The sequence below is a fragment of the Manacus candei genome, unplaced genomic scaffold (assembly GCF_025592945.1).
Source record: "Manacus candei isolate 608988 ecotype Guabito, Panama unplaced genomic scaffold, ASM2559294v1 h1tg000063l, whole genome shotgun sequence".
Classification (NCBI taxonomy): domain Eukaryota; kingdom Metazoa; phylum Chordata; class Aves; order Passeriformes; family Pipridae; genus Manacus; species Manacus candei.
The window spans coordinates 3,633,131-3,640,804 of record NW_026138111.1 but is presented as its reverse complement, the minus strand read 5'-3'; positions in this window follow the sequence as shown (position 1 = coordinate 3,640,804).

Below are 7,674 nucleotides of genomic sequence, written 5' to 3'. Positions count from 1 at the left end.
CGTGTCTCACCCAGCCTGGATGAGACTTGTCACCATCCTTTCTCCCTGCTCTCATCATCAAACTAGCGGTTGTGTTTGCTGCTGGGTTTTATTCTTGAAGCTAAGAGCCATTTTTACAAGAAGGTCTACATTGCTCAACAGCTTGAGGTTTATAGCTGTGCTATTTTAAAAATAGCACCTCAGATATTTCAGTGGATTTTTCTGTACTTAGAAGAACATAGCTTTGTCTTCTATATGTATAAATTGCATCCATGGGAAGTGGTTTGCATAGCCCAACTTCTGAAACATGTAACTATTGTTTAGGCAATTCACTGCCCACTTCCTAAGGTTTGACATAAGCAGATTTTCTTTTTAGGTTGCCTCAATTTAATGTCAAAGCAAACTCCCTAGTATTTACTTTTTAAGCTGCAATATTCATCTCCACAGGAGCTATAATTTATTTGAGTAACAGCTGTGATTTGCTGAAAGCTCAGCTGTTACAGTGGTTTCTAAGGCACAGTTGTTCACTCAGTGTGACAAAGCCAGTTGAGATTATGCCACACCAGCAATGGCCCATGCTGACTCAAATTAGGACATCTCTGCCTTCCCAGCAGTGTCCCAGTACGTACCTGCCAGCCTTTCCAGTGGTACCTGTCTGATGTCACAGCCTCCCCCATGGCTGACGCTGCTCCATCGCCCTTGGCCTGTCAGCCTCCTGCAATACACTCTGGCAGAGGCCAGTGGGTGGCACATTACAGCTAAAAGCTCCAGCACTGTGTGCTTTAGACTTGAGGGTTTTTATTATCCCAGCAGATGTAAAATTGCCTCATGGTCAGAGAGTTCTTTGGTGTTTGTGTTAGTGAGGTACTGAAGTGACCCAAACGGAAGTGAACTGCCATTAACCCACAATGGAAGTTACACTCCTGATTTCTCTGACAGTGGCATTTTTGCTGGGACTTCTAAATTGTGGTTTGTTTTACAGTGGAGTGAGCTACCCAAGTTCAGGCAGATACTCCTGATCTGCAGAACTGATCTGTGAGCAGACACACTCCCAGTCTGCTTCTGTGAACCTACAGGACAAAGAATGCAGGTTGGAACTGGGAAAAGAGAGCTGGTTGTACCATATGTGTGTGGGGTTTCAAATGCTCTTTATTGAGTTACCTCTCATATTTATCATCACTTAGAGCCTTTTCGTGGGTATTGCTTATTTTCACTTCAGCCACTAGCATAGAAGCTCCCACAATTTGTCTGGCTCCAGCCAGGTTCCAGCCTAGACTGCACCATTTCTCATTAAGGACTAAAATTCCGCTGCTCGAGCCAGACACACACCTCCTGACTGGCTGTATGTAAGAGCTGCACACATGTCTCTAGTGCAAAAATTCACCACTTGGGATATGTCAATCACCGTAGATAATCATGTTTCAAAGTCTTTGGATGAGACTGTATGAAATTCAACTACTTTACAATTTTTACCTGTAATTGCAAAGCAATCAGAAGAAGAAAACTATCTTTGTAACTGGTTTGTGTGCTGGCAATGATGACAAGTAAAGCAGTGTGCTCTTTTTAGCTACTAGAGAAGTATTTTAAAGTATTTATGTTACTATTATTGCATTAAAAGAGACTCCTGCTTTCTCCTTAGCTCAGCACCAGTCTCCCCCTCTGCTCAGGTGCTTTCTTTCCCCTGATTTTTTTGTTATTTCTGGGAAGAGCTGAGTTTGATTTAATAGGAAGTAGTAGCCTCAAATCATGCTTTCTTCAGCTAATAATTCAGCATCTGATGCTATTAATCCACCAATATTTGTAACCTACAGTAATGACTGTCATCTCACTATATACATTCAGGCACCACCAGCCTTCTCTGAGGCACCAGCATAGGCAGAGATGGTCCTTTTTCATCCACATTATTCTTCCTGGCAGTGTGCTAAGCCTCCAGGGAGGCCATGGAAATATACGTGTTGTTAACTGTGTTTGGTAAGCATCAATTGTAAGTAGAGTATTCTTGTTGAGGAGAAAGACAGAAGGGTACCTGTAATTATCCAAAAACCAGGAGCACTTTTTTATTAGTGGCACTCAAATGCTTCTAAATACAGATTGAAAGAAAGACTCTCTTACTGAAAGTGCTACCATAAGCTTCAGTCAGAATCAGTTTTAATATGCAGCTGGTAACTTTTTTTTCCCTCTGAAATCAACTCTAATTACAGTAACCTGCAAGGTAAGGTTTCTGGGCAAGCACCAACAGAAGTTTGTTTCATTAATGGGCAGTTTATTGCTGGATGTTATGCCAAGAGCCTCCACAGAGGCTTTGCAGAATTTCATGAAGGATTACAGGAAATGAGAGGCTTAAGTCTTCATACAAGTGATTGTTTCTCTGATAGAAACTGCTCGTGAATTGGCTTTTTAAGGGTTTTAGCAGATAGCAGATTGAGGAAGAATGAGGTTTCCTGGAAAAAATATTACCGACTCTCTGCATAAAGTGCCTAATCTGTCCCCACTAAAGCGAATCTCTCTGCAACACTTCTTCAGCCTCTTCTCACTGACAGCCTCTGGTGGGTTAGAGGTGACAGTCCCAGTCACCCAAATCAGGACTTGCTTCTCCAGGGCTGGTGATGTCGAACTCCAGCTAGGTCTCCTGACTCTGTGAGCTGAGCACCAAACGTTCACCCTCTCGCCCAGCCACACTGTGGTGACTCCACACCCTCGTGGTGCTTAGTCTGGGTGCCACAGCCCTCTGGATGTGAAAGCCAACGGGACCGTGCAGCATGCAGGTGGTGCAGAGGATGCTGATACATCAGATCTGTGTGAGGTGGTGGGGAATATAGGCCCAAGAGACAGAGGGTTGGTGAGTGAGTGAAGGTAAGGCAAGAGGCTGAAAGAGGCCCGTTTTATTATTTAATAGAGCTGAGAGAAAACATGTCCAAATCAACCATTTGAGCACATTTGCGGAGAGAAGGCTGTGATTTAGTGCCACTGGCCTGGCCCAAGGACACAGAGCTGTGGCTGATCACAGGACAAACCAATACATCATATTGCAGAAGATTTACTTTGTTCCCCGGGCTGGACTCATTACTGGGAAACAGGAGGCCTGTAAGGAGATTTGCTCTCCAGAGAAGCTGCATGCTTTCCAAACAGATGAATTTTTGGAGAACCCCAGACCAGCCGAAGCTGGCAGGGATCCCCAACCTTGCCCAGTGCAAGCACCACTGGGAGCAGAGCCAGCTGGAGCGGGATACTTTGGGCCATGGTCAGCTGCTATCACCAGACACCCAGGCTGGAGGAATAAGCCATGCCAGATAGGAGACCCCAGGGAAGCTGTGCCTGCTCACAGCAGCTGCTGCAGATGGCAGCAGCCACTGCCTGAGTGCTTTCTTCCCTGTGCTGTGAGCAAGGCAGGAGCCTGGGGCTGGAGGAAGGGGAGCTGTAGACATGTGAGGAGCGAGGCTGGGTGCTGCTGCCCTGCCCTGCTCCACCTTCTTGGACCACAGTTTCTGCCTCTTGTGCCTCTATTCACCCACATTTCCCTGCAGCAATGAAGAGCAGCAGTGTTGCACCCCAACACCAGCTCGTCCTTGACTGCCAAAGCCTCAGTGCCTTGTTCAACAGCCTTGGGGCTGCACTAACAACAGGCACTGATTGCTCTCCCACCAGGGACCAAGGGGGCCCCAATGCCCTCAGCATCTCCCTGTGAATCCCACCCACCAAAAGGGAACTTGACATATAGAGAGACTACAAAAGCTATCTCATCTGGTACCAGGCTGGGAGTGGCAGTCAGCTTTCACTCAGCTTACAAAATTTTTGGTTGCTCTTGATTTTTTATCCGTCATTTTTAGCAGCCCATGAGAGGAGAGCAGTGGGGACAACAAGCCTCAACTTAGTTCCAATATTGCAAGGGGAAGCTGCCTCTCCCTCAGCAACCCCAGCCAGTGTGGGGGTCTTGGGTATCCCAAGTACCAGGGAGAGCATGGGGGAAGCCACATAACGCCGGACTGACTCTGACTGCAGTCACATCTTGTGACAGTCCTACAGGGCACACTCACATCAGACATCTTGGACATGAAGGAGCTCCTTGGGAGCAGTCAGACAGGGTTTGATGCCATCTCCCCATGAATATATTAAAATAAGCATCAATTTCACAGCAACGCTTACTCTAAGGCACCACTTCCCAGTGGGGACCTGGCCACCTGCTGCAGGCCACAACTGCCACTTTAGGGATAGAGAAATCATTTGGCATTCGCAGGATGGCACGTTACCTGACTGCCAACAACCTCCCTTTGCAAGGACAGCTATGCTAAGTGACCCTGAATGAAGGCTTCAGGCAGAAAAACTGTACACAGGACTTGGTGACAGCTGGCTGGGGACATAGGGTCTCATCAGCCTCAGCTGTGGAAATGGCTTTGAGAAGAAAAAACTGCGGGGCTGGGAAGGCTGAAAATGCCACAGCACTGTCCAAGGGGACCAGAGACACGTGTACAACAGATCAGGTGGGGCAGCATCAGCCCTGAGCACTGTAATACAAACCCTCCCCCTAGTTTTGGGGAATGGCACTAAACCAAAAGCTGGTCAGCTGTGCTACAGCTGCCTGTTCAAAACCCACCCTTCATGCTTTGCCTGGTGGAGTCTGAACCAGCTCAGTCCATGCCTCTCTCCTCAGTTTTTTGCCATGCTGGGGCCTGTGTGACTCTGCTGGGATGTTGCTTCATGCTCCAGGAGGTTCACTGTGCTGCTCCCTCAGGGCACACACGGCCACTGCAGCATGGGGCTCCTGGTGGGGACCTCTTCCTCAGGAGACTGGGGACCCTTTCGTTAGGAATCTGGGGGCAATGATGAACCATGCCAGTAACACAAAATCAGGGACATTGTGAGGAGCAACACTGGCAGAGACTACAAACAAAAAACCAGGAATTGTGTCCATTTAAACAAAATGCACTGCAATGTCCTTAAGCATGAGGATGCCCTTTAAAGAAAGGGCAGGATGTGCCAGCAGAGTAGGGCTTGGCTCACCCTGTTCCTGTGCCTTGTCACCATGCATGGACCGGCAAATGCAGCCAGGAATAGAGAGCTGGCCATGGGAATCAAGGCTAATTCTCTCTATATATGTCTTCTTGATAGATTAAGCAGCAAACAAAGTGCAATGCAGCACCCAAGAAATGTAAAAAAAAACCAAACCAAAATTGAACACGAAGCCTATGAATATGAGTCCTGAAAAAAACCCCCACCTTTTAGAGAGAGATTTAGACCATTCAATCTGCTGCATCCTCAGCCCAGTGCCATCTTCTGACTTTGCTTCTCTCCACCCAGGACAGCTTGGCACTCCTGTCATCACATGGTGGCGTGGCAGAGGTAGTATGTCCCCACACTCACTTCACTAACCATCCTCCATACCTTATGCCCTGTTTCCTTCCTCCAGCCCCTCCTCAGGATTTGCTCCTTGCTCTTTCTGCCCATGTTGCCTTGGCAACCTGGTGCAGTCTCAGTTCCGCATATCACCTTGATTATGAAGTTCAGTTAATCCAACCCTCTCTGCCCTAAAACTGCTCATGTATCTCCATCTCCCTGATGGGCCCCCAAACCCTCACTGCTCCTTTAGGCATGGACCCTCCCCACCTCTTCAGCCCCCCTTCTCCACCCTTAATGGTATTTAAATAACTCTCTTTCCAATGGGGATGGATACATCCCCATTGGAATGTTTTTCTGAAAGTGGAGGGACTTTATTTTTCCTTCTCACACCTGAGCTCCCCCCAAGGGATGTGCTCCCAAGCTGCAGCTGTGCTGCAGCTTCTACACTCCTTACACCGTGCACAACTCCTGCACCCTTATGAGGATCTGTTTATTCAAATCCATCTTCTGAAGAATGATCCATAGAACACAGCTTGCTTGGAAGCCTTTCATTTCCCTGCCCCCTTTTCTACCTGCAATAAAATGCACCTAAGCCCCTTGCTGTGTGGTGACAGGGTTAATGTGTTAAAAGACTGCAGGCAGGTCATTTTGGATGTTTGATCCTCTTTCTTCCTTCTGTTGTACAATATACATTTTACTGCTCCATATAAGACACCCTGCTCTTCTTTTTGGCATTATGGAGTCTATTTGAACGTTCAAGGGATATCACAGTACCCAAAATCCGAGTGTGCTAGCTAAGGCAAAGGTCTCACATGTCAGAACAGATGGATCTTTGTATCCTCCTGAAATCCACACCCCAAAATCTCCTTTAAAAGTATTTAACCAAATTAAGCCCACACTTCCCTTGGGACTTTTCTGTCAAAATTAAGATGCAGAAAATACTTCTAGTAGTTCTGCGGTTAAATCTCAAAAGGCAAAAGCTTTCCAAACTTCAGGTCTATGCAGAGCTTCTCAGTTAATCACACACACACACACGTGCACACACACATGGGTACCAGGTAGGTCACACATATTAAACAAACAAGTGAAAACCTGCCATGGAGACCAGTTAACAAACAGCCCCAGGATGTGACTGGTGGAACTGCTTATGGCAAATGTGCATGACTGTTTCCCCACAGATTTCAGCCGGTTGCCTGACGGGTTGAATGTGTTAACCTCTCCATCAGGAAAAGAGTTGAGATGCCATTGATTCTGGGTCAAGTGAATGTGCTGGAAGTGAAACTGCAGCAGCTTGAAGCACCTGAGTGCGTTTGTACAGGGAGCTCTGACTGGAGGGACACCAGCTCAGGGGACGATCAGTGGCAGGTCTCTTTGACCAGCCCAGCACAACTCAGCAGGCAACCACCAAGATCAGAAAAAAAAGGAGAGTTACATTAAACTGAGACACTTAACTTTAAGTTCCCCACTTACTTCCTACAAACTGTAGCAGCCTTGAAAGCAAGAACTTCGTGCCACGCATAAAGCAAAAGCTGTGCGACACTGTATGGATGACTTCAGTTCAGATGCAGCACCACCCAACCCTGATATCTGCGGGGTCTGATCCTGAAAATGATCACAAAGGTTTGGAGCAAGTACTGTTACTGCCTGCAGTGCAGTTCTACAGATGGCAGAATGCATCTGGCAAAAATCAATCCATCAGTAGTTGTTTTGTGATAGTAACTAGTGCAGAGGGAAATGGGAGAAGGCAAAAAAATGGAGCATTTGACAGCAGAGCCACCAGATTTTCATTATCCCACAAAGCTGCCATGTGGTTTTGGTGACAAGTAATATCATCACCTTTATAAGCACTATCAGCCAGAAAGCTAAAACCAGAAGCTGTCAGAGCACAATGACAAGCTTCCTTGCTCACCTCCTGAAGATAAGCGCCGCCACAGATACTGAGCAGTCTCCTGCTGCCAGCATCTCCTCTTGGCTGTGATCTTTCTGCATCCTGGACCAAAAGGCTACACCTCTGTCAGAGCCAACTCTGGATCTCGCAAGGATTCAATCATGGTATCTGTGGCAGGTGGAGGTAACAGATCCAATTTCCACTTGGTCCAGTGGCTGCTGTTCCTCTGCTGCACTGGGGAGCACAGCCAGGGCAGCCCCCAGCACAGCATGGCCATGGTCATGCTGCTCTTGACTAATCATCCCACTGATTCTGAATAAAACACAAGGCTAGGACATTTCCCCATTAGAAAACAGCAATTTTTTTTGACTGCTCTTTTCCCAGTCAATTATCAAGTCTGATGGCATAAACTGCTGTCAGGAAACTGGTCTGTTTGGGCAGGGAACATCAAAAACCCAGAGGGGGTCATTGGG